This window comes from Canis lupus, chromosome 32 (genome assembly GCF_003254725.2).
Source record: "Canis lupus dingo isolate Sandy chromosome 32, ASM325472v2, whole genome shotgun sequence".
NCBI lineage: Eukaryota > Metazoa > Chordata > Mammalia > Carnivora > Canidae > Canis > Canis lupus.
In genome coordinates, this window is record NC_064274.1 from 17,030,801 (window position 1) to 17,058,274 (window position 27,474).

At 35.5% G+C, this 27,474-nt stretch overlaps 2 long non-coding RNA genes across 3 annotated transcripts in view; both read right to left on the reverse strand.

Moving 5' to 3' along the window:
* On the reverse strand, nt 1-26,730 carry LOC112645277 (uncharacterized). The gene is made up of 4 exons (XR_007407724.1): nt 26,627-26,730; nt 17,559-17,632; nt 5,689-5,780; nt 1-214 (listed from the first exon to the last, which is right to left on the reverse strand). It is a non-coding gene; the product is annotated as an uncharacterized LOC112645277 (long non-coding RNA).
* LOC112645283 (uncharacterized) overlaps nt 1-27,474 on the reverse strand; it is a 169,107-nt gene that overhangs the window by 77,075 nt on the left and 64,558 nt on the right. The window lies entirely within an intron of this gene.

The window sequence follows — 27,474 nt, forward strand, 5'->3', positions numbered from 1 at the left end:
GAGAGGTGGAGACATAGGCAGAGGGAGGAGCAGGCTCCCTGTGGGGAGCCTGATGTGGGACTCGATCCCAGGACCCCGGGATCATGACCTGAGCCAAAGGCAGACACTCAACCACTGAGCCACCCAGGTGCCCCTAAAAAAGATTTATTGCAGATTACTTAAGATGAGGTCATACTCAAGTAGAATGGAGCCGAATCCAATATGAGTGGTATCCCTACAAGAGAGAGAACACTTTGTAAACACCGGCACCCAGAGAGGGAAGACATTTTGAAGATACACAGCAAAAAATGGTCACATGCCTGGAGTACTGCATCTACCAGCCAAAGAACACCAAGTATCACCAGCAAACACTAGAAGTTAAAAAAAGGAAGGAATTATTCTCTCCTGCAGCTGTCAGAAAGTGTATGGCCCACTGGACACCTTGACTTCAGACTTATAGCCTCCAAACTATGAGACAATAAGTTTCTTCATAGATTTAGTGTGCATACACACATGCATATGTGTATGCATACATACGCATCACTATAAATGGATTAGAAGGATATAAACAAAAATCTTAGCTATGGTTTGTGTTACATCTTCTATATTCCCTCAATCTTTAATAATAATAATGTAATGGGGTGCCACAGTTGGTGGAACATGTGACTCCTGATCTTGGGATTGTGAGTTTGAGCCCCATATTAGGTGTAGAGATTACTTAAGAATAAACCCTTTAAATAATAATAACAATAATGATAATAATAATAATAATGTAGTTGTATATATTTTGTATAATTTTCAAAACATTTTTTAAAGTCAAGTTTAAGCACTTTCTTGAAAATCTCCTTTTAATAATTTATACTTTTGACTGAACACTGAAAGATTACAGCGAAAAAGGAACTTCTTAAATATTGTCTTCACACAGGAATACAGGTTAATAATACTGAAACTGCTATACACATATACTAGGATTGAAAAAATAAGTGCATGTATGGCTGATGGTGGGAGCAGACATTCTGTCCACTGAGAAAATGTCCTCTGGTCCACTGAGAGGACTTAGAGGCAAGGACACTCCAGTGGCAACAAACATATTCAGTACCTGGAACTTGGTTTCTAATACCATTCTCCAATAAAAGAAATCAGGGATCCTTGGTAGAATGACAAGTTCTAGGACCAAGTTAGGGAAAATACAAAATGATTCTGAAGCATCTTTTAGTGCCAGAAAGTAAAAAAACATCTGAAACCTAAATAATGGGACACAGAAGTCAACCAAAAAAAAAAAAAAAAAAAAGTCCCAATAGCTAAAACTAGAACAATTTAAGCAGCAAAATAAATACCATAGTATTGAATTATAACCCAAAGTATAAAATTAATATCTATGTCGGTACTGATACAAATAAATGATTGAATAAATAAGTTAAAGGGAAAAAGATGAATCTCCCACACAATAGAATTCCAAAATAGTTTATGTGAGTACTTTCCTCCTCAAGAAGGTGAGGCTTAACTCTCACCTCCCCTTGATTTGGGGTGGCACTTACTGACTTGTTTATAAAGAGTAGAGTATAGAAAGTAAAAGAGAGAGAGAGAGAAAGAGAAAGAGAAATAAAAGTGTAGGGGAAAAACAAAGATGGGAGAGAAGTAGGACATCTTAGTTTTGTCTGGTCCCAGAAATTCAGCTAGATTGCCATTAAATCACTCTGGACACCTATGAACTTAAATGGAGAACTAAGAAAAGAATTGCTGCAATTCTACAAATAAAAAAGTGACCACTTTCTGCAAGAATGACAAGACAGAAAAACTCACTTCAAAAAAAGAGAACAAGAGGCAGTACTGACTGCCAGGGACCTAATAAGTATGGATATAAGTAAGATGTCAGAACTAGAGTTCAGAATAACAATTATAAAGTTACTACCTGGGCTTGAAAAAAGCACAGAAGTCATTAGAGAATCTCTTTCTGAATAAACAAAAAAAAAATAAAATCGAATCAAGTCAAAATCAAAAAGGCTATTAATGAGATGCAATAAAAAATGGAGACTAACTGCTAGGATAAATGACACAGAAGAAACAATTAATGATAAAGACAAAATGAGGAAGAATAAAGAAGCTGAGAAAAAGAGAGACAACTACAAGATCACAAGGAGATAATTCAAGAGAGAAGTGATACCCTAAAGCAAAACAATTTTAGAATAATTGGGGTCTCAGAAGAAGAGGAAAGAGACAGAGTTGAGGGCAGAATGTATATTGCAGCAAATTTTAGCTGAGAACTTCCCTAATCTGGGGAAGGAAACAGGCATTCAAGTCCAGGAGGCACAGAGACCCTCAAAATCAATATAAATAGGGCAGCCTGGGTGGCTCAGTGGTTTAGCCTCTGCCTTCGGCCCAGGGCATGATCCTGGAGACCTGGGATCAAGTCCCACAGGCTTCCTGCACGGAGCCTGCTTCTCTCTCTGCCTGTGCCTCTGCCTCTCTCTGTGTGTCTCTCATGAATAAATAAACAAAATCTTTTTTAAAAGTCAATATAAATAGATCAACATTTCAACATATAATAGTGAAGCTTGCAAATCTTAGAGACAAAGAGAAAATCCTGAAAGCAGCTTGAAATAAGAGGTCCTTAACCTACAATTGTAGAAACATTAGACTTGCAGTAGACCTATCCACAGAGACCTGGCAGGCCAGAAAGGACTGGTATGATGTATTCAGACTGCTAAATGAGAAAAATATGCAGCTAAGAATACTTTATCCAGCAAGGCTGTCATTCAAAATATAAGGAGAGATTTGCCCTCAAGACAAAAAGAAACTAAAAGAATTTGTGATCACTTAGCCAGCCCCACAAGAAATATTAAAAGGGGTCCTTTAAGCAAAGAGAGAGCCCCAAAATAACATGAACCAGAAAGGAACAGAGACAACATACAGAAACAGTGACCTTACAGGTAATGTAATGTCACTGAATTCCTATCTTTCAATAGTTACTCTGAATGTAAATGGGCTAAAACCCCAATCAAAAGATACAGGTATCAGATTAGATAATAAAGCAAGACCCTTTGATATGTTGTCTATAAGAGACTCATTTTAGACCCAAAGACACCTCCAGATTGAAATTGATTGGGTGGAAAACCATTTATCAGCTAATGGACATCAAAAGAAAGCTGGAGTAGCAATCCTTATATCAGATAAATTAAATTTTAAAACAAAGACTGTAGTAAGAGATGAGGAAGGACACTATGTCATAATTAAAGGGTCCATCCAACAAGAAGATCTAACAATTACAAATATTTATGTGCCTAACAGGGGAGCAGACAGTTATATAAACCAATTAATAAGAAAATTAAAGAAACACATAGATAATAATACGATAATATTGAGGACTTTAACACCCTACTCACTGCAAGGTACAGATCATCTAGGCAGAAGATCAACAAGGAAGCAAGGGCTTTGAATGACACACTGAACCAAATGGACTCCACAGATATATTCAGAACATTCCAACCTAAATCAACAAAATACATATTCTTCTCAGGTGCACATGAAACATTTTCCAGGTCTATTTTCCAGAATAGATCACATACTGGGTCACAAATCAGGTCTCAACCAGTACCAAAAGATGGGAATCATTCCTTGCACATTTTCAGAGAGGAGAACACAGGCAGCAACCACTGTTTCCTCAGCCTCAGCAACTTCTGGCTAGACATATCTACAAAAGCAAGGGAAACAAAGGCAAAAATTAACTATTGGAACTTCATCAGAATAAAAAGCTTCTGCACAACAAAGGAAAGAATCGACAAAACCAAAAGACAACCGACAGAATGGGAGAAGATATTTACAAATGATATATCAGATAAAGGGCTAATATCCAAAATCTATAAAGAACTTATCAAACTCAAAGAACAAATAATCCAATCAAGAAATGGGCAGAAGATATGAACAGACATTTCTCCAAAGAAAACATACAAATGGCCAACAGACACATGAAAAAGTATTCAATATCACTCAGCATCAGAGAAATACAAATCAAAACCACAATGTGATTCCACTTCACACTGGTCAGAATGGCTAAAATTAACAATTCAGGAGACAACAAATTTTGGCAAGGGCGTGGAGAAGGGGGAATCCTCTTACACTGTTGGTAGGAATGCAAGCTGGGACAGCCATTCTGGAAAACAATATAGAGGTTTCTTAAAAAGTTGAAAATAGAACTACTCTATGACCCAGTAATTGGGTCAAATAAATACCTAGTAGTAGGTATTTACCCTAGGTATTTACCCCAAAGATACAAATGTAGTGACCCGACAGGGCACCTGCACCCCAATATCTATAGCAGCAATGTCCACAAGCAAACTGGAAAGACCCCAGATGTCCGACAGATGAATGGATAAAGAAGATGTGGTATATATTCAGCCATCAAAAAAAAAAAAAGAAAAGAATAGAAAAGAAAAGAAAAGAAATCTTGCCATTTGCAATGATGTGTATGGAACTAGAGGGTATTATGCTAAGCAAAAGAAGTCAGTCAGAGAAAGACAAATACCATATGATTTCACTCATATGTGGAATTTAAGAAATAAAACAGAAGATCATAGGGGAAGGGAGGGAAAAACAAATCAAGACAAAATCAGAGAGGGAGATAAACCATAAAAGACTCTAAACTATATGAAACAAACTGAGGGTCACTAGAGGGGTGAGGGGTGGGGATGGGTAGCTGGTTGATGGCCATTAAGGAGGACACATGATGTAATGAGCACTGGGTATTATACAAGACTGATGAATCATTGAACTCTACTCTGAAACTAATAATACACTATATGTTAATTAACTGAAATTAATTTTTTTAAAAATAAAAATAATTGAAATTGTATTTACAGTGAAGAAACCTGACAAACATAACTTTGTCAGGTGGTCAGGGTTGACATCATCAGTGATAAGCCAAGTTGATAGCAAGTACACTTAATATGATGTGTTGAGAACTACATTTCATCTCTGGGACCAAACTCTCAAACACCCAAACCCCAGTTTAACCATGAGAAAAGCATTAGACAGTTATAAGTCAAGGGGCATTCTATAAAATATCTGATCAGCATTCCTCAAAAACAAAGAAAGCCTGAAAAATGTCACAGACCAAACATGCTAAGGAAACATGACAACTAAATGTAAGTTGATATCCTGAATAGAATCCTGGAAGAGAAAAAGAACATTAGAGAAAAATTACTGAAATCTGAATAAACTGCGGAGGTTAGCATTGCTTGTGACAAATGAACCATACTAATATAAGACATTAACAATACATGAAACTGGGTAAAGAGTATACAGAAACTCCCTGTACTACCTGAACAACTTTTTACTTTAAATTTAAATTTTATTTATTTTTTGGGAACACATTCATGTGGTTCCAGTTTTTTGTTTTTTGTTTTTTTTGGTTCCAGTTTTTAATTGTGGTGAAAACAAATGATGCAAAATTTATGATCTTAATAATTTCTAAATTTTACATAAAGTTCAGTAGTGCTAAGATGGAATTCACACTGTTGTACAATCAGAACTTTTTCACTTTGCAAAACTAAATCTTATACTCATTAAATAACAGCTCCTCATTTCCACTTCCCTCCTGTCTCTGGAGACTACCATTCACCTTTCCATCTCTGTGATTTTGACTACTCTAAATACCTCATGTAAGTGAAATATTTTAGTATTTGTCTTTTTGTGACTGGCTTTTTTACTTACCACAATGTTCTCAAAGTTCATCCATGTTGTTCTGTGTGTCTGTGTCTTAAGTCAGCTTAGGCTGCTATAGCAAAATTCCATAGACTGGGTAGCTGAAACAATAGACATTTAATTTTCACAGTTCTGGAGAATAGGAAAATCAGGGCGCCAGCACAGTCAGGTTCTGGCGAAAGCCTTTTTTCTGGCTTGCAGACTTCCTGCTATATCCACATATGGTGGAAAGAGAAAACACTAGCCTTTCTTTTCTTATAAGGACACTAATCCCATCATGGGGTCTCTACCCACAAGACCTCATTTAGACCTAATTGCCTCCCAAAGGCCTTCCTAATACTATTACATTGGGGATTAGGGTAGTTCTATTTTTAAGTTTTTGAGGAACCTCCATACTGCTTTCCGGAGTGCCTGTACCAGTTTGCAATCCTACCAACCATGCAAGAGCATTCCCCTTTCTGCACATCCTGACCAACACCTGCTGTTTCATGTGTTGTTAATTTTAGCCATTCTGACAGGTACGAGGTGATATTTCATTGCAATTTTGATTTGCATTCCCCTAATGATGAGTAATGTTGAACATCTTTTTATATGTCTATTGGCCGTATGTCTCTTTAGGAAAATGCCTATTCATGTCTTCTGCCCAATTTTCAATTGGATTATTCATTTTGGAGTAGTTGAATTTTATAAGTTCTTTGTATATTTTGGATATTAATCCTTTATCAGATATGTCATTTGCAAATATCTTCTCCCATCCTGTAGGTTATCTTTTAGTTTTGTTGATTATTTCCTTCACTGTACGGAAGCTTCCTACTCTGATGTCTCCTAATAGTGTGTTTTGTTTTGTTTCCCTTGCTTCAGGAGACATATCTAGAAACAAGTTGCTACAGCCTTCAAAGCAGTCACTGCCTGTGTTGTTTCCTAGGATTTTTATGGTTTCAAGTATTATATTTAGGCCTTTGACCCATTTTGAGTATATTTTTTGTGTATGGTGCAAGAAAGTAGTCCAGACCTATATGGTCTATGGTCAGTTATTCTTCAACAAAGCAGGAATCCAATGGGTAAGAGAACATCTCTTTGACAATTTTTTTTAAAAAAAAACTGGAAAGCAACATGCAAAGGAATGAAGGAATATTATTTTTTAGAAGTCAGTACTTGGGAGCAGCCCAGGCGGCTCAGCGGATTAGTGCTGCCTTCCGCCGGGGGTGTGATCCTAGGGATCAGAAATCAAGTCCCACATCAGACTTCCTGCATGGAGCCTGCTTCTCCCTCTGCCTGTGTCTCTGCATCTCTCTCTCTCTCTCTGTCTCTCATGAAAAAGTAAAATCTTAAAAAAAAAAAAGATGTCAGTACTTGGAGGGAGAGTGCTAAATCAAAGGATATGCTCATTTTACAAGTTAATTTAGGGATGACTGGGTGACTCAGTCAGTTGAGTGTCTGATTCTTGATTTCAGTTCAGGTCATGGTATCAGGGTTTGAGAATGAACCCCATGTCGGGCTCGTGCTGGGCATGAAGCCTGCTTAAGATTCTCTCTCCCTCTTCCTCTGCCCCTTCCCACCCCTCTCTTCTTCTCTAAATAAAGACATAAAGTTAATTTATACCAAACTGCACTATAGATTAATATTATCAACTTATATTCAACACTGCATGTGAGGGTTTTCCCTTCTCTCCTTAATGTGTAGTTTTATCTTTTTCATCCTTGCTAATTTGATGGACTAAAATTTGACATTTGCTTCTTGCTCTAACTGCATTCATCTATAGTCACTTAAACCTTCAAACTAAGTGTTACATGTTCATTATCATGTAAACTTAACTAACTTTTCCCATTGTCTTCAGTGGAAATGTTACTTGGTTACAAGTTGAAGAACCTCTTGGCTTAACGAGCTCTGGGTGTTATACTACATGTTGGCAAATTGAACTCCAATTAAAAAAAAAAAAAAAAGCAAGTTGAAGAACCTGAATCTGACTAACCTTAGCAGAAGATAATGTACAGGAAGCAAATCAGGAGAGTCATAGATTTGACAGAGGCTGAAGAATTAGTTTTTAAAATAGTAAGTGGGTGGATTCTAAGGGTAAGGCCAAAAGAACTACAGCAATGTTCCCTAAGCAATGATCAGCCCATTACCACAGATGCAACGAATAACCTTCCACTACCCTTTGTATCTTTTTTATCTTATTTTATTTTTTATTTTTGTTTAAGATTTTATTTATTCATGAGAGACACACAGAGAGAGGGGCAGAGACACAGGTAGAGAGAGAGGCAGGCTCCATGCAGGGAGCCCGACAGGGGACTTGATCAACGGACTCCAGAATCATGCCCCAGGGCGGAGCCACCCAGGGATCCCCTACCCTTTGTATCTTTCACTCAAAATTCCAAAGTCTCGAAAGAAAGAAGTGTGTTTGGCCACGTCTAAATGATGTGCTGACTCCCTCAGTTTCCACAGTGGGAAGTGAGTTCAATCTCTCATGAAGTAAACAAACAATAGAGATTCTCCGACTGAGAGAGAGAACTATTTAAAACAAAGTGGGATGTTGAGTTGCCCCCAAAATGGCAAGGGTACACTAAATGGGGGAAAAAATGCTTATGACCTAACAAACTTTTTGTGTCTATAATTGAAGATTGGATAAAGAATACTAAGTGGATTTTCCTTCAGAGTGATGTCTTGGGTATCCCTTAAACTGTGTAGGTAGGTTTTTTAATTAAATATTTCAGACATTCGTTATCTTCAGTAAAAGTTAGTATGCAAATAAATATTTGAATTTATATTTCTAAAATATTAATTTCTATTGGGTATTGAAAATATAAATTCTGCTAGTGAACTCAAGGGCCTCAAAAAGGTTACAAAATCCATCCTAATAATACTCCTGAGGGAAGAAACTACTTTGGTTAAATGAATTCTGCAAGCAAATGTTTAAGACTCAGCTAACAAAACAAAACAAAAAATCATTATGACATTATGTCATTATGACAAAGTTATCTGCTCAAAAGAGACCAATCCCTAAATCTATTTGTATTTTTTTTAATGTGGCTTAATTTTGTAGATGTTTTTAGCCTTTTTTGAGAGATTATAAGGCAAATAGTTTGCCAGAATTATTTACTTATCAGTCAGTGATTTAAACTTCATGAAAATAATTTCAAAAATGGTAGAGAAAATGTCTGAGACTCCATTTTACACCTTATTCTAAAGTAATCACCCTATCTTTGTCAAAACTTGGTTAGCCATGGATGCCTGCTTGGCTGAGTTAGTTAAGCATCCAATCCTTAATCTCAGTTCAGGTCTTGATCTCAGGGTCATGAGTTTAAGCCCTACATTGGGCTTCATGCCAGGCATGGAGCCTACTTTAAAAACTTTTTTTTTAAGTTTTTTTAAGTTAAAAAAACATTTGGTTATCCAAAATGGAAATTACATCTGAGGTAAAGGATGACATCATGAGGGGAAAAGAAATGTAGGATATTGTAGAATGAGAATGTCTTAGATCTAATTAAAATAATGTCAAATATTACAAAAGTTATTTTTTTTAATTTTTTATTTATTTATGATAGTCACACAGAGAGACAGAGAGAGAGAGAGAGGCAGAGACACAGGCAGAGGGAGAAGCAGGCTCCATGCACCGGGAGCCCGACGTGGGATTCGATCCCAGGTCTCCAGGATCGCGCCCTGGGCCAAAGGCAGGCGCCAAACCGCTGCGCCACCCAGGGATCCCACAAAAGTTATTTTTAAAACCTCTGAATATTTTGGCAAAGGGAAAGATGAGAATTCCTGCTATTTTCAGGAAGGTAAAAAGTAGACAACTGCTCTCCCCTCAAGGCCATTTTTCTGAGAAATGCCACTTATTATATTTAGTTCCAAAAAACTTTTGATTAGAGCTATTTCCTGAAACAGAATCCACTCTGAAAGAACAAAAATTTGTGACCAAGAATATTGGGTCTATAATTCAGCTTTCACTAAAGTTCTCTATCTCAGTGTGAGAATGTAATGGTCACGCACACAGAAGTATTCTGACCCATGCAGATTCTATTTTTACTTTACATGGGAAAATTTGTCTTAGTACACATCAGTCTTGGAAAGATTAGTGCATCCTTGAGAGATTTTATCCATCAGGACAAGATAAGTTATTCTGAGATAAATTACCCATCCCACAAATCTCAGTGATTTACAACACAGGCTTCTACAGATCTTGTCTATATGATCATCACTCTGGAATCCCAGCCTTACAGAATTTCTCCTAACAGGAACATCATAGATTGTTGTTGTAGCACTAGAGAACAGAATATGAAAATTTTCTGCCCAGAAGTAATATCAGCAAGGCAAGTTCATCTAGCCTCACATTATCATTACTCAGGAAGAAATAACAAATATTGGGAAACAATCTACTACAGATATGTCCTTACTCTTTAAGTGTTGACAAAATTCATGTTTGAGCCTGAAAAATTAAGGACAAGATTCACCAAAATATTTGCCATTTGAGGGGACATCTTGGATACTCTGGTACTCACACTCTGTTCTCTTTCAAATTTCAATGAAACATCTTCCTAATATCTACTAACTACAAATGATCTATTAACATCTATTATGAAATACATGGCATTAAAATACAGTCAAATGTTGTAGGTCCCCTGAAGCCATCACTAGACTAGCTATACAACTTTTTATCTTCAGTGAAGCAGGGGTATCCATTTCAAGATGGAGACTATAGACTACTCTTTCTGCTACTCTCCATATCTGAGAGTAAACCTAAATTACTTAGATTGTATCGAGGATCAACCAAGCATGTAGTGGATCGCATCCCATCTTCTCTTTACCCATCAAATTTGTCATCGTGCTATTAGCGTCAGAAATTTTTAGACAGTTTTAAGTTCTGAAAATGTACCTTCTTATACCTATATCATGTGTTGCTATGGCAAAATTCTAAGAATTTTTCTGTTTTTAATTCACAATATTCTTCATCATAAACATACTTGGCTACTAAGATGATGCTTAATGTTTGTCTATCAATGAGCACATTTTGTAGGCGCCCAATGATTAAAGCTAAAATAAAGTCCAGCATAAACTACAAAATGCTAGCTGATGTCATATAAGAGGTATATATATGTCATACTGCATATATACAAAAAGTTTAAGGAACCACCTAGAAGCCATCTATTACATACAAAAAAAAGAGACTTTATTTTGTTTTTTATTTTCAATTTCACATTTAAGAATGACAAGAGGCTTCAGAAATATTGGCACTAAATTGGATTAAAATGGTAAAAATACATTAATAAGCTAATTTTTTATGGATAAAAGAAATAATGAACAAATTCACAAGAGAAAAAATAATAGAAATATTAAATGATGTTTTATTTTATCAGTAATCAATGAAATATGAATTAAATTTTATTTCATTCTTATTGAAAGTTTTTTTTTAATTTTGAGTATTAATTCAAAATAAGTGGATATGTGCCTATTGTATATAACTAAAAAGTAAATTTCAGTGTGAATCTCCTCAATATAACCTATGTTGTATTCTTGACAAAATTGGTCAACCTGAATCTAATCATCAGAAAATAGAAAAATCCCAATTGTGGAACATTCCACCAGACAATTCCCTTGGCTTGGACCTTCAAAAATACAAAGATCCTGGGATCCCTGGGTGGCGCAGCGGTTTGGCGCCTGCCTTTGGCCCAGGGCATGATCCTGGAGACCCGGGATCGAATCCCACATTGGGCTCCCGGTGCATGGAGCCTGCTTCTCCCTCTGCCTGTGTCTCTGCCTCTCTCTCTCTCTCTCTGTATCTGTCATAAATAAATAAAATATTTTTAAAAAATAATACAAAGATCCTAATAAAACAAAAACAGTGGGAGCAGGAATATTCTAGATTAAAGGAGACTATTTAGACTATTTAGGCTCCTTTAATCTAATAATAACTATATGCAGTGTATAATCCTTGATTGGACTCTGGATTGAACTTGAAGAATGGAAGGAAGTGGGTAAGACAGGAGAGAAGGAAAGAGGGAGGAAGGGAAGGAGGAAAGCTATATATACCTATATTAAGAGTATTTGGGATAATTGAGGAAATTTGAATGTGGACTGTATTTCATAAACTATGATTATATTCATTTTAAATTCCTGGGGAAATAGTATTGAGATTTTGTAGGAATGTCCTTGCTCTGGGGAGACACATACCAAGATACTTAATAAAATATCATGATGACTGCAACTTGCTTTCAAGAGGTTTAGCAACAACAGTAATAAGTGATCTTTTTTTTTAATAACAAGTGATTCTAATACAAGGCATGATTGTAGCCTAAATATCCACATTGAAATCTCTATATAAGGAGGTTATATATATTAAAATATCCTTATTTTTGCATTTATTTTTCCCTCACAAAACATAAGGAGCTCTAGGGGACTTTTTTCTAAAAGGTTATTTTTCAAAACAAAGTAATTTTAATGTGTTTTTTAGAGATATAAGAAGTGCCAATGAATCAAGAACCTAATGCAAAACACAGTAAGTTTCTGAAGCAGTAAACCAATTGCTCATTAATAAACTCCTTCAGATTCAAGGATTCCAAGCAAGCAAGCCACTGGCAAGTATGAGATAAAGAAACCCATGATTCCTCCCAACACTGGTTCCTGTAGTCAAACCAAGGACTAAGTAGGAAAGACATATATGAAAGGGTTAAAGCCCGGTATACACTGTGCAGTTTAAGAATGCCAAAATAAAAGATTTCAAGACACTTTCAGATATTCTGGAATAGATCAGACACCAAGCATTTATCAGCTAACACCTTACTAGCAAAATGTGAGAAATAGTCAAGAGTAGCCATGAGGAAGGAACAATAAAGTACTAAGGCATAAAAAGTCACAAAGACAAGTTTTTCCTACCACCTTTGTTTCTAGAATCAGCCCTAGCACCCACATAAAATTCCCTCTGGATTCTGTCTCATTGTACACTGAACAATGATCTCATGTCATCTTTGGCATATGTGCATAGGTTACTGATGTGTTCTATCTCCCTGTTGCCAAACAATAGGAAGAGTAGAGAGAGTTGAGTTGTAATGTCTTAGGTCTACAAATGGGACCATTTGGAAAGGCAGTTTTCCTGTGGAACCTGTCTTCTCTGACTGAAACCTATTCAATAAGACTGTTCATTCCTGACCTCCTGCCCCGTTGACACTGATCTGTCCTAAAGAGGATGCCAATATATTGTCTGTCAATTTATATTAGAAAGCCATAACATAAGGTCCCTATTTCTATATTGCACACAATGCTTTATGTCAAAGTTTGATAAACATGAAATCACATTTTCAAAGGTTAAAAACCAAGTGTCAGTCAGTCAAAAATAGTTGACCACTGTGAGTGTCTCACTGGTTGACCTTGAACTCTTCCATGACTCTGAGGTCAATGATATGTCATTAGAGGAGAAATTTCTTATAGATTTCTAAGCTCACATCTTTGACTATGAGCTTGCCATTAGAAATAGTTTTAAGTTGCCTATTTTCAAATACCTACCTAGTGAAAGAAAACATAAAAGCTATAAAGGGATCAATCTTCTTTTCAATTGTGCAGAGAACTAAAAATTTTCATGCAATGCAATTGATGTTAATAGGAGTTATACATGCATATCTACAAGACAAAGAACCCAAAGATTTCAATAGAATCTAAGACTCAATAAAAGAGAGAAGAAGGTAGAAGAAAAACAAAGAAATGTTCAGTATTTACCACAGATTTCATTTCTACCTCTATTTTATTTATATAGAATAGAAAGAAATTAGTAGGTAGAATTATGCAAGTATCTTCAAAGGTCTGATAGAACGGTGAAGTTCATCTTTTATTATATTATGGCTTTGGTATACCATTTAAATATTGCCCTTAGAATTATAACATGCCTCACAAATATATTAATTAAAGCTACCCAAAGATTGTCAGAGTCAGCTTTTAATATCAAATACTAACAGATTAAGTGCCCAGGACAAGCTTATTCTGTTTGAATGAAAGAAAGTGTCATGTACAGTTAAATACTTTCAAATGCAGTTCTTTCCTAGAAATAGTGTTTTGTTGGCTAATTTTTTTGTTTATTTGTTCACTTGGCGTTGCCTACCTGGAAAAGACAGAAAGAAGAAATAAATTTACATTTCTCTTTCTTCATTTTCTCCAATATTAAAGTTATAAGCAATCAGGGAGATTTTAAACCAATGGCACAAATCTGTCACAAACACTCGCAGATGATTATAGAGAACATTCTGTTGTTTTCTTCATTTCTTGAACATTAAAAGTTAGCTTATCATCCTCCCAGGAATGCTCAATAGATGTAAAATAGATCTTATAATTTCTCAGCCATGATCTAAAAGAAAATGTTATCCTCTTAAGTGTTCTGCAGAAGTACAGGGGCATAAAAATAGGCTTCTGTTCCTAAATACTTCTTCAGCTATGTGTTTCAAACGTTTTCAGCCATGCAATATTCTGTACTGTGGCTTTCATATCAGATGGAGTGTGACTGAATATAATGCGAGGCAGCTTTATTATTTAGCAAACACAGTTCTTTCAATCATTTGATTTTCCAACTCAGATCATCAACTTCATTACACTTTAGTTTCTATGTACATTTCCTTACTGCTATTTGTTAAGACTGAAGTAAAGATGGTCAGTGAGGGGAAGACAGCCCTTAAACCCTATACTTAGTAACTTCAGACTCACATCTACTTGCAGGAGAAATACATGACAGATCTATTGTTCTGTATTAGCAGGACATTGTCCCAGTATATGAACACATGCAAACTACTCAGGAAGGCCTTTGAATATTTAAGGCAAGACACTAGTGGCTCATCCCAGTGGGAACCACAGAAAAGGGGAACCTGATTAAATTTAATGTCATTGTCACTTTTTTTTTCATTGCGAAGAATTATATAGGTAGCCATAGCTACCACACTGTTCAGACAGCATGACCACAATATTCCCCCTCAGAGGTTGGCGTCAAGGACTGAATTATTCACTCGAAGAATGTGATTCATTGCTGAATGTGGTTCTTACAAGATTAAAAGAGTCATCAGTATATAAAATGCACATACATACTCTGGGGGCAAACGTAAAACAAACCATCGCAACCTTTTGATCACTGATTAGGCTTTGTAAGAATAATACATGAAAAAATACAGCTACTTTAGTTTAATATGAGTTCAGTTTCTTTTCCTTTTTGTTCCCCCATTTAAAAATCAACTTGAAGTTTAAAAGTTTTATTATGAACCATTGGAGTTTAGAATGAGCTTCTCTTCTTATTCTCATTTCCTTTAAAAGGGAAGTCATTGACGCGATATAATTCTGCTCCTCTGTGATATGCATACCATCTCTGGATAAAATCTACTAATTCACAAAAGACTGCTTGTTCAGCAACGGCAAATAAGCATTATAATAATCCTACAATGTTTACCACATGGGTTGTCCTTTAACAAAATATAATTTCTCTTAAGCCTCTAAATTTACAATTTTTCTTGTCTTGGGTAAATATTTCAAGTGTCGCCGGATTCATTCTAAACACATATTTCACGCCGTTAAGTCAAACAAATATGTTTTTAGGTAAGATCATTGAAAATTAAAACCCCAGATAGTTTTCACTTACTCATCTAATAAATATTGTTATCTCCCACAGAAGAAACATGCCATTATTTAGCCATCTATGCTAAATTCCTCACCTTTCTTATCTTTTTTACTAATACGAGGCCCTGCTCTTTAAAAGACGATGTAAAATTGAATCCTAGCTACTGCATAAGGTACTCCACAAAGGAAGTAATTGGTGGCTTCTGATAAACTCAGGGGACTAGTAATGAGCTTTCACTTGCAGAATGTCAGTTCATCAGTTCAAACTCAGTCCATGCAGGCCTGACTGAAAACCATGCCACCTGAGCGTCACTCACTGGAGTTTATAATATAAACTGGAGGCAGACCCAGTCTGATTAATGGTGGACACAAGTCTACAACCCAGCACCCACCATCATAATTGGCTCCCTCGTTTGAAGTTTCAGAAGACTGAATGGGCAATGGAATTTGAACTACCAACTCATTCTAGTCTCACCAGGGAAAGATGAAGGCTCCCTGGTGGGGCTACTTGGAGAAGCTAGTAATGCTGCTATTGTGTCTTGGACCTGTCCTATAGATAAATAGAGAACTTTCCTCTGTACACTCTTAGTCACCTTTAAACCATGAAATAATTCATTCTGCATATGCTTAGTTTAAGTAATATTCTTTTATGACCGCCTTCAAAATAAAAATATAGTGAGCTTCTTTGTTTATTTTAATCTTATTTATTTGTTAAACTTGGTCACTATTTTGTTAAAAAATATCAATTACATTACAAAGAACTTAATTTGTTCTCTGAATGAGTCACATTGTCTTCTAGTAAAAATTTGATCTATTGAGATGTAATCACATTTAAAATTTTCTTAAATGCTATCTTAGTCCACAGTAAGAAAACATGCTAATATCAAATTCAGAGTTCATCTTTTCTATTTTTTTAAAAAAGACTTTATGTAGAATCTAACATATTGATTATTTAAATTAGACATCTACATAGATATCACTTTACTGAGAGTTGGGTTGCTTTACCATAGAATTTGTGAGAAGACAACTATAAGCAGAGGAAGCTCTGGAGATGCAACTTTGCCCCTGAAATACCAAGGGATATTCTCCTCGGTGAAATGTTAAACAATGTGCCTTCCACAATAAACTGACAATGCCTTTCCTGAGGCTTGTGGTGTGGTCACGGTGTTGATCTTGTCTTTTCTTCTTAATGTGCTCCCATACCAGAGACACTACAATGGTCATTCACAAAAACTACAGTACGGAGAAGTTTAAGATGCTTCTTCTGTAATGTTTCTTTCTTCTATCTGCAGCTGGGGGTTTACAGCTGGTGTCTTTTTTTTTTTTTTTTTTTTTTTTTTTTTGGTTACCTGAATGGATTTCCGCTTCTTAACTGTACCAGCTTGCCATTCATTGTGATGATAGGTTCAATCAGAATATTTTAATGTCTTTTGGCTTCTGAGTTACCTTTCATCCTTCAATTTTAAAGTTAGTTTTGCTAATATTTGTATATTTTTCTATTTAGTGCCCTCAATTGTGTTCCTCTATAATTATCCAAAACTCTCTCATAAAATAAAATGACTAATACAAATAAAAATGATTGAGAAAGTTTTTAACTAAGGTCTGTATGTACAGTATGCTTCTTTTCAAAAGGCTATCAACAGAACAGAGGTTATGAAAAATGGAATTGCTTAACCTCAGACTGTTTTCTGATATGTGTCTGTAAATGTTCATGGCAATTACAGAAATAAGGAAAACGAGGCATAAAATAACTAAAATTAGACTCTCTGCTTTTAAGTCTATATTCTATCTAGGACTAGCAATGAAAAAGATTCAATCCAGGGTCACCACTAGGATTGCCCAAAGCAGATATTGAAACACTACAAACTTGAGTATTTTTAATAACTCTGTGACCTGCATATTTATAATAACAATAGCTACCGTGTATGGTATCCTTACTATATATCAGGCACTGTCCATAGTACTTTACATTTTCATATTAATTCTCACATTATTAAATCTTTGAGGTGGGTAAAAATATGCCCATTTTACAAAGGAGGAAACCAGTGGACTGGATAGGCTAATAAATTGCCTAGGGTCCATAATGATATAGAATTTCAACTCACATCTGCCTGACTTCAAAACTTTTGCTTTTAAATGCTGCATTTTACTACTTCTCCATATTTATATACACAGTTGGATAGTCATGGACTGTAAATTTTTTTATAAACTACTGTTCAAATATTATCCTTTGTGTACTCTCCCCTGGCCTTTCTTAATATTGGCTTTGATTTGTTTTTACTGACAAACTTTATACTTACCAGATACGTGATCTTGGGTATGTCATTTTCTTTCTGAATCTCAATTTTCTCATCTCAAAAGTGAGTTAAATGACCTAGATAAATTTTAAAAGTCTGCATTAGTTAGCTTCTGCTGCATAACTGACCATGCCAAAACTCAATCACTTAAACAAAAACCAATCGTGTATTAGTTCATAATTTTGTAGGTAAGAACTTTGGATAATAGCTCAGATAATGGTTCTTCTGGTAGTCTTGGCTGGGTTCAATTATATATCTGGGATATAGTTCGTCTGGGACTGAGGTAGTTTTGAAAACATGGGACTTTACTGATAAAACTGGAAAAGTTCCAGGTAAGCCAAGATGAGTTGGTCACTTTACATATATCTGGGGTCAGCTGATGTGGAGCTTGGCTGGAAGCACATGGCAAGTGAGCCCCAAGTATGACCATTCTGGCAGGCTCACCCAAATTCATTAAATATAGGATTCCCAAGAGCAACAAGAGACACAAGCCCTAATAAACAAAATCTCTATTTCTATTACATTTGCTACTATTCCATGGTTTAAAGTAAGTTCTATGGCCCAGATTCAGGTAATGAAAGAACAGATTCCACCTCTTTGAAAGGCCATATAAAGTCACACTGTAAAAGAAAAAAAAGGTATAAAAAGAGATAGAAAGAATTGGTAGCCATTTTTGCAATCTTCTACAGAGCATTTCCTGCCCTGAAATCAGGATTCCTGTGCTCATCTACATCCTCTATCCAAAAGCATTCATGGGAGTAATAGAAATTAAGTTAATAAGTTATAGCCTATTGTGGTTATACTGCCCTGAGTAAAAAATATGGCTCATTAATTTGTCCCCTGACCACTTATCCCACTTGGTGAGTTTACTTGGACCTCTTAAATGAAAGACCAGAATTAAATTTGCAATGATGATCCTTTTTTTAAATCTTATTTATTTGACAGAAAGAGAGTAGAGAACTGATAGAAGGAGAAGGAGAAACTGACAACCCGCTGAGCAGGGAGCCAGAAGTGGGGCTTGATCCCAGGACCCTAGGATTGTGACCTGAGCTGAAGTCAGGTGCTTAACCGACTGAGCCACCCAGGTGCTCTTCAATGATGATCTTTATATCACTTTTCTTCTCTTAACTTCCATGAACGGATTAAGTCTGAAAAGATATTTAAAACTAGGATTATGTAGCAGTTTAATGTAGTTTTAGCTGTGCATTAAAAGGGCCCCAAAAGGGCGAGTGATGTAAGACTGTCTAAACTGAGGCAAATTTAATAAGAATTGCTTCCCATTTTAGAAAGATCTTTGTGAAGTGAAGGAGGAAAAAGAAAGGAGAGGTGCCTGTGTGGCTCGGTCATTTAAGTGTCTGCCTTGGGCTCAAATCCTGATCCTAAGGTCCTGGGATTGAGCCCTACATCTGGCTCTGCTTCTCCTTCTCCCTCTCCCCCTACCCCCGACCTGCTAGTGCTCTCTCTCTCTCTTTCTTGATTGCACTCTCTCTCAAATAAATAAATAAATAAATAATAAATAAATAAATTCATTAAAAAAAGAAAAAAAAGACGGATGCCTGGGTGGCTCAGAGGTTGAGTGTCTGCCTTTGGCTCAGGGCATGATCCCAGAATACTGGGATCAAGTCCCACATCAGGCTCCCATTGAGGAGCCTGCTTCTCCCTCTACCTATGTCTCTGCCCTCTCTGTGTGTCTCTCATGTATAAATAAATAAAATCTAAAAACAAAAAAAAAGAAGCAAAAAGAAGTGGATTTTTCATAAAGGAAAATATACTGTATAATTTTTATAAATAATGTGTAAGTCCACATGTACCATGTATCTATGCATATATAAACTCATGTGTATTATATATATAACATATATCTTATTTTTATATTGTATTTGTCTTATAATTTATCTTATATCTTATTTATCTTATATATAACACAGAGATTAGGCAGATAATACAAATGAGTGAAATTAGAGAAGTAACTTGGTGCATTTAAAAATAAAGAATGGAGAAGAATATAGTGAAATGTAAGCAGATGTCCCATTGAACTCACCGATTACGTCCAAGTAGAATGGGGGTCCAATGTTCCTTTTTGTGTTTAATGAGAAGTGAAAAATACACAATTTCTCAATTTAAAAATGTTGAAAACTGAATTTTTTAAAGAATGTTCTCAGTACAAGCTAAGAAAAATACATCCAGAGCCAAATTCCCGCCACAGCCACCAGTCTCTAACTTTTCTAATAGTTACTACTGCGGATTATTTACTCATTTGCCAAAATATGAAGTCAGGACAAATATTTGAGGGAAATTTACTGGCCTGTGAGTTTACCAGGTATGGTATATTTGTATCTGTAGCAATGTTACATAATACCAGAAATTTAGCAGCCTAAAACAACACATTAGTCAACACATTCAGATAGGTAGTTTAGAAATTGCTGGTGTGGCATAGTGTGATTAGTTCTTTGCTCAAGGTCTCACTAGGCTGAAATCAAGACATTGGCTGGAGCTGCAATCTCATCTAGGTTCAGGGTCCTTTTCCAGGCTCACTCGTTATTAAAAGAATTCAGCTCCTTGTAATCCTAGGACTGAAGTCCTACTTTTTTCCTTGCTGTTAAGTGGAGTCATTCTCAGCTCCTAGGGACATCCTAGTTGCTTAGCATATGTTCCACTCCCACAACACGTGTTTGCTTTTTTAAAGCCAGGAGGAAAATCTTTCCATCTCTTGTAAGAGTTCACCTGATTAGGGCAGACTCATCCGAAGTAATCTCTCTGTTGATTAACTCAAAGTCAATTGACTAGGAATCTAAATTACATCTGCAAAATCCCTTCTGCCACATAAGGAAACATAATCACAAGAGTAACATCCTATCAGATTCCCGAACTCTGGGATCCCTGGGTGGCGCAGCGGTTTGGCGCCTGCCTTTGGCCCAGGGCGCGATCCTGGAGACCCGGGATCGAATCCCACGTCGGGCTCCCGGTGCATGGAGCCTGCTTCTCCCTCTGCCTGTGTCTCTGCCTCATTCTCTCTTTCTCTCTGTGACTATCACAAATAAATAAAAATTTAAAAAAAAAAAAAAAAAAAAAAGATTCCCGAACTCTGTCCACATACAAGGAGAAAGAATTAGTTGGGAAGTGTACACCAGAGGATGGGAATCTCAAAGGTCATCTTAGAATTCTGCCTACCACATACAGGAAACATTAGTTTAGAGAATTATGATTCTCTAGATTAATAATACATGCATGGAACATGTTTTGTGCCTTTAAGAACTAGTTTTATCAAGATGTAATATTTCTAGTCTTCTGTTGTGTCATTTGCTTTTAATGAAAAATAATCTAAGACACAGTCTTTTGGAAACTTTGTTTTGCAGAAATCATGAAATCGTTGTCCAAATTATGCTCTATGATCCCTTTAAGAAGCTCCATATGAGGAATTTCCTTTAATACTTGCTAGGAGATATTTTGCTTTCTCTGAGGAAAAAGAAATAAAACCTCTTGTCCACTAGAGATATAAATTGACCTTATCTTTCTTTTCCTTTTGGCTGCTATGAAACATATTGCCAGATTTAAATGGGCCTTTATTTTCTGTAACTAGTGGATGGAAAGTCTTCATTTGTAGGCTCATACTCATTTTTTTTCACTGCTGATTTTAAGTGTTAATTTTATATATTTAATGTTATTGTTGTGATCATCCGAAATCAAAGAAGAGATATGTGACAAATACGTAGATTAGATAAATGAAAGGGGATAGAAAATAATAGACTAAAGATCAATGGAATAAATAGATAGCAATGAGAGAAATAGTCAAAATAAAGATCATATATTCTCATCTTGTAGACTACCTATTCAATTTCATAAATGTATTTGCCTACTCTTGTACCAATATCTTACCATTTTGTTTTAACAGCATTATGACAAATTTTATGGTCTATCAGGGTCTTGTTTTCACATTGATATAATTCTTTTGCAAAAAATCAGTAATAAAATCAACAAACATCAATAACTTAAATACTAATATAAGCATTAATGCTTACTAATGATTTCTCTCTTTTTCTTTCAATTGATTTTCTACTCTCTTTGAACACGTTGAGTCTGATGCCTTATAAATGTAACATACCAAAGTTTTAGAGATGGTGTCCCATTCTAGCATACGTTCATATTTTCCCAGTTGCAGTAGACCAATTTTAAATCTACATAGCTGCTTATTTCTCTTATAGAATATTTCTACATTGCATGCATACAACCATATTCATTACAGCATTAGACTCTATCTTTTTTACCACAAGTACACTGACCACTTCAGCAAAGGAAAGGAGTGTAGAGGGAAACAAGTTTAGTTTCAGATAACTATAATTTATTTTGTTTCCAAATTTACTTTTTATTTTTATACCTTCTTAAAAATTTTAAATACAATAATGAATAATTATTAACAATAATAAAATCTAAATATGAAAGATTATATACTATCAAGATACATATTTCAACTCTGACTAAACCCCAAGACTTACAATTCTCTAAAATCAATATAGTAATCTCCTAATAATAATTTAGATGTACATTGAAATCATTACAAGTCTAAGACTCTGAGATATTCCTAATGAATTTAAATATTCACTCCCATCTTGCAGATATAGCTTATTTCAGGTCTATGGGCCTGAAATATTTTGTGCCAGAAAGCAAGGAAGTGCTCAAAAAATAATGGAGTAGGTCAAAAGGACACTAGCGCCAGCTGAAGAGGTTCCCGTTGCCCATAATTTGACAATATATCAGAAATAATTATAACAAACAAAATGGAGATAAAAATTTTGAGTCCATAGTGTTACTCAAAATGGAAGCAGAGGTGGGAGTGGGGTTGGAACACACTTTGTTACAGGAAAGGGATAAATACAGAAGGAATAATAGAAAAATAATTAAGTGATGAAACTAGAGAAGGAGAACATGGTATCCATCAAACTGTTCTCTTGACTTCTTCTGGATTGGAAAATTTTCAAAATTAAAAAATAAATTGGTTAGTAACACAACAACAAAAGTGTATTTTAGGGCCCAGCATTATATTTTGTTCTAGAAAATAAATTATACCCTTCAGAGTTGTAGCTATATTAATTTGTTGGAAAATTGAGAATTACCTGAACATATGCATGTGTAGTCAAAATATGGTCCAAAAATATATTCCAAAATCTAGTATAAAAAAATGCAAATATGTAGAGCACCTGGCCTAGTGATCAACATTCATTCTGTGTAATTCTGAACTACTTAAAATTTTGATTAAGATTCACAACAAAGTTTTTATTTTTTAAAAAAGATTTATTTAGGGGTGTCTAAGTGGCTCAGTCAGTTAAGTGTCAGCCTTCAACTTGGATCATGATCTCAGGGTTCTGGGATCAAGCCCCACACTGGTGCTTTCTGTTCAGTGGGACATCTGCTTCTCCCTCTCCCTCTGTTCCTCCCCACTGTTCATGCTGATGTTCTCTCTCTCTCTCTCTCTCTCTCTCAAGTAAGCAAATAAATACTCTTTTTAAAAAAATAACTTAAGGGGATCCCTGGGTGGTGCAGCGGTTTAGCGCTTGCCTTTGGCCCAGGGCGCGATCCTGGAGACCCGGGATCGAATCCCACGTCGGGCTCCCGGTGCATGGAGCCTGCTTCTCCCTCTGCCTGTGTCTCTGCCTCTCTCTCTCTCTCTCTCTCTCTGTGACTATCATAAATAAATAAAAATTAAAAAAATAAATAAAAATAACTTAAGGATTTATTTATTCCAGAGAAAGGGGAATGGGCAGAGAGGGAAACTTGAGCAGACTCCCTGCTGAGTAGACTCCCCATTGAGCACCTGGCTGACACAGGACTTCTACCTACAACCCTGAGATCACAACCCTAGCCAAAATCAAGAGTTGGATGCCCAACTGACTGAGCCACCCAGGCACCCCTTACAACATGGTTTTTAATTCAAAGCCAAAGCAGTATGATGAAAAAGTATGAGCTTTGTAGTCAGTTAAGCCTAGGTTTGAATCAGACTATGCTACTTATCATCTAAATAATCTCACACAAATTAGGTATCTTACTGGATCCTTAATTCCCTCATTTATAAAAGAAAATAGACATGATAATATCTACTTCAGAATTATGTTGAGGACCAAGTGAGACAAATATGTGGAACATCTGGCCTAGTGACTAGCATTCATTCTGTATAGTTCTGTAAGCACTTCCTTGGGCCCAGATACCCGGCAGTGAAGAAAAGAGAAAGACATCTACATTCTCCTCTTGAAACTCATAGGCTAGCAGAAGAAATAAAATAGACAAATCACTACATAATTACAATTTAGGAAATGACAGGAGAATATAACAGGAGTAATTATGTACACATATACACATATATATGATTCCATCTAAGACTGATCAATTAATCATTGGCAAATCTAGAACCAGAACTTGCGCTCTTTCTCACTGCTAATATAGCATTTCTTCTGTCAAAATTATGCTTTCTAAAAGCAGTGTTTAGTGAGAAATTTATATACTGAGTACATTTACATTGCAATTCAATTTGTAAAAGATAATCAATAATGATTAGATTATAGTTCAAGAAGGAAGGAAGAGGTCATATAATTAACTGGTCACTTTCTGGGCAAGCTCTTAAAAAATTTGAGTCAGATATTCTTTTTTTGGTTTCTTTAAAATATATTTATATCTGATACATACTACAATATGCATGAAGCTTGAAGATATATTTTTTAAAGGTTTTATTTATTTATTAGAAAAAGAGAGAGTATAATTAGGCAGTGCAGAAGGCAGAAGGAGAGGGAGAGGCTGAGCAGGGAGCCCAATGCAGGGCTCCATCCCCAGGCATTGAGATCATAACCTGAGCTGAAGACAGGAAGATATTATGCTAAGTGAAATAAGCCACACACAGAAGGACAAATACTGTATGTTTCCATTTATATGAGGTACCTAGAATTGTCACATTCATACAGAAAGTTGATTGGTGGTTACCAGGAACTGGGGGGTGGGGCATGGAGAATACAGAGTAATCATCTAATAGAATTTAATAGAGAATATGAATTCTTTGTATGGGATGACTAAAAAGTTCTGGAGATGGATAATGGAGCCTGCACAACAGTGTGAATGTACTTAATATCACGGAACCATACACTTAAAAATGGCTAAAGTGGTAAATTTTACGTTATATATAAATGTTTACTGTAGTGCTAAAATACTATAGGAAAATATATATGTAACATAAATTTTACATATGTATATTTATAAGCATGAAATTATTAATATTTGTTATCTTGAACAAGAAGTATGCTGAATAGAAATATTTTTAATTTCTGTGTAACACATCTCTTGTTTAAATTACTTACTTGTATATATTACATTTATACTCTGTAATATATTTCTTAAATTTTTTTAAGATTTTATTTATTTATTCATGACAGACAGACAGAGAAGGAGAGACACAGGCAGAGGGAGGAGAAACAGGCTCCATGCTGGGAGCTCAATGTGGGACTTGATCCAGGGACTCCAGGATCATGACCTGAGCCAAAGGCAGATGCTCAGCCGCTGAGCCACCCAGGCATCCCTGTAATATATTTTTTAATAAAATGTTTCAGGGTTGAATACCTATAACTGCAGAAATATGGAAATATTGTATCAATAATACATAGAAAAGATAATGCATTCAAGGATAATATACTTCCAAGAACTCTCTTATCAAAGTTGCACCATTTATACACAGTAGCTCCTATTGTTCTGATCAGTGTAGAGGTTTCTGTGGAAGTTAAGCTTGCTCAATGCCAATACCTCCCAGGCGGACCTGAAGGTGAACAAGTCCAAAACTTGAGCATTAGAGTTCGGATGGGGGGAGAACAAACTTGGAAGAATTAACAGTAATCCTACAAGGAAAGTGAGCATTTCACACAGTATCTAGGTTCCCCTACACACTTCTTGGAGAATTTGGTGAGGATGCCACTTCATGACAAGGTATTGTTTGGGATAAATGTATTCTAGCTCTCAAAGGCAACCAAGGCAAAACCTGAGTTTAGTGATGGCCTTGAAAGGGAGAGGAACTTTTCTTTTAGGGTAACAATGAGGACTAGCCAAATTTTTAATTTCTGGTTGTTTTTTTTTTTTTTTTTCACCACTTTTGTAGGAAGATTATATAAAATCCTTAGTTGATCCTACCAAAGACCAGGACTGGGGGGATGAGGAAAGGTGTGGACAGTGAAAAGAGTAGGCAAAGAAAGATATTCCCTGACCAGGAAACCCAAAAGGCCTCTGATCACCCAACATTTAGGCCTTGCTCATCCCCAAGAAGGAGATAAGGGTCTCTCAGTTTTTCCTTTCGTACTGAAAGAGCCTGAAAGGGAATGTGCATACATAACAGAGAGTTATTAAATACTATTCTTTTTTTTTTTTTTTTGGAGCTCAATGTGGGGCTTGAACTCATGATCCTGATGATGAAAACCTGTGCTGAGATCAAGAGTTGGATGCTTAACCAGCTGAGCCACCCAATCACTCCATTAAATACTATTCTTTTAACAGTTGTAATTATTCAAATCATCACTAAGAAATTCCTTCTACAATATACACTTATCTCTATAGAAAAAGTACTAACACAAACTTATTTTCCAATTTGAGGTCCTTTGTTTAGATATTTTATTAATACTTCTATATTGTTTGAGGATTTTTAGCAATGAATATATACTATTATTAGAGTTAGAACTTTTAAGATCTTATTGTTTAAGGAGATCACTCTACCTCAAACACATACCAGGCTGCCCCATATACCTTTGATCTAACAGGATCGAGATCTAAACACATTCCAATCTTTGTCAAATGCTTTTAGTTTATCTTAGCTATAACTTAGAAAAGGAATTATTGAGGACTTCATTTATGGCTCTCTACCATATCTAGAATTATGCAAACCATATTATCAATATTTAATCATGCTCATTGCCTGGCAACTATTTTCCAGGTGATACCGGATAAAGTCACAATTTCCTTGAAAATAAGAGGGCTGAAGGTAAAGTTTGTCATTTCTGTTATTCTCAGAATTCAATGGAAATAAATTACAGTACAGATTACAGTATCCTTACCATGTAATGTCATGCAAATGAAGAGAAAAATTTTCTTTTTTGATGACTTAGTCTCTGAGTTTCCTTCACCTATAAAAAGCACTTTGGGCTTTCAGTATATACTCCTAAAGGCAATTATAAAGAAACTAGGATTAATGGCAATCTGTTCTTAGAGCAGCTTTTAGGAGGTGTTAAACATTGTCTTGTTTTGTTTACTTGAGGCCTTTTTACAAAGTCATATTTTGGCTAATCTGTATCTTCTAGTTTCCTTTGGAAAGTTATCACAAATTATGTACTTTTCCCAGTGAATTTCTATTCACTTTAATAAATGTTATTCACCTGGAAAAAATTACTGGGAAAAAAATTGAAAAAATAGGAATTTATTTTGATAACCTCCTATAATATGGATTTCCTAGTAGTTTAATTAATTTGTTAGTTTTTTTGTTGTTTAGTTTGGAGATTTGTTTGGTTGAGCTTTTTTATCCACAATAGAATTTATTCAACAAATTGTCCAGTGGTCAACCTTATGTCAGTTATCATGAGAAAGAAAAACCCTTTCATAGAAGTTACATTGAAAGTAATTTATCTGAAAATTAATCCTCCAAATACATTAATTTAGAAAAAAAAATTGTAGGCCAACTGGTAAATTCACTAGTTACTCCAGCAGCTAAAGTCAACCTAAGCGTGATTGTAAAAATCCATCATTGCATATTCCTTAGTGACCAGATATAGTAGTAAGATTCTCAAAAGATTTTGAGAATAGGGAAAACACAGTACTATAAAGTTATAATTGTCCTAGGGAAAAATTGCTTAGGAGGCTAATAATCTGGAAGAAGACAGAGGTCTGGCTTCACACTGTCACATGATTA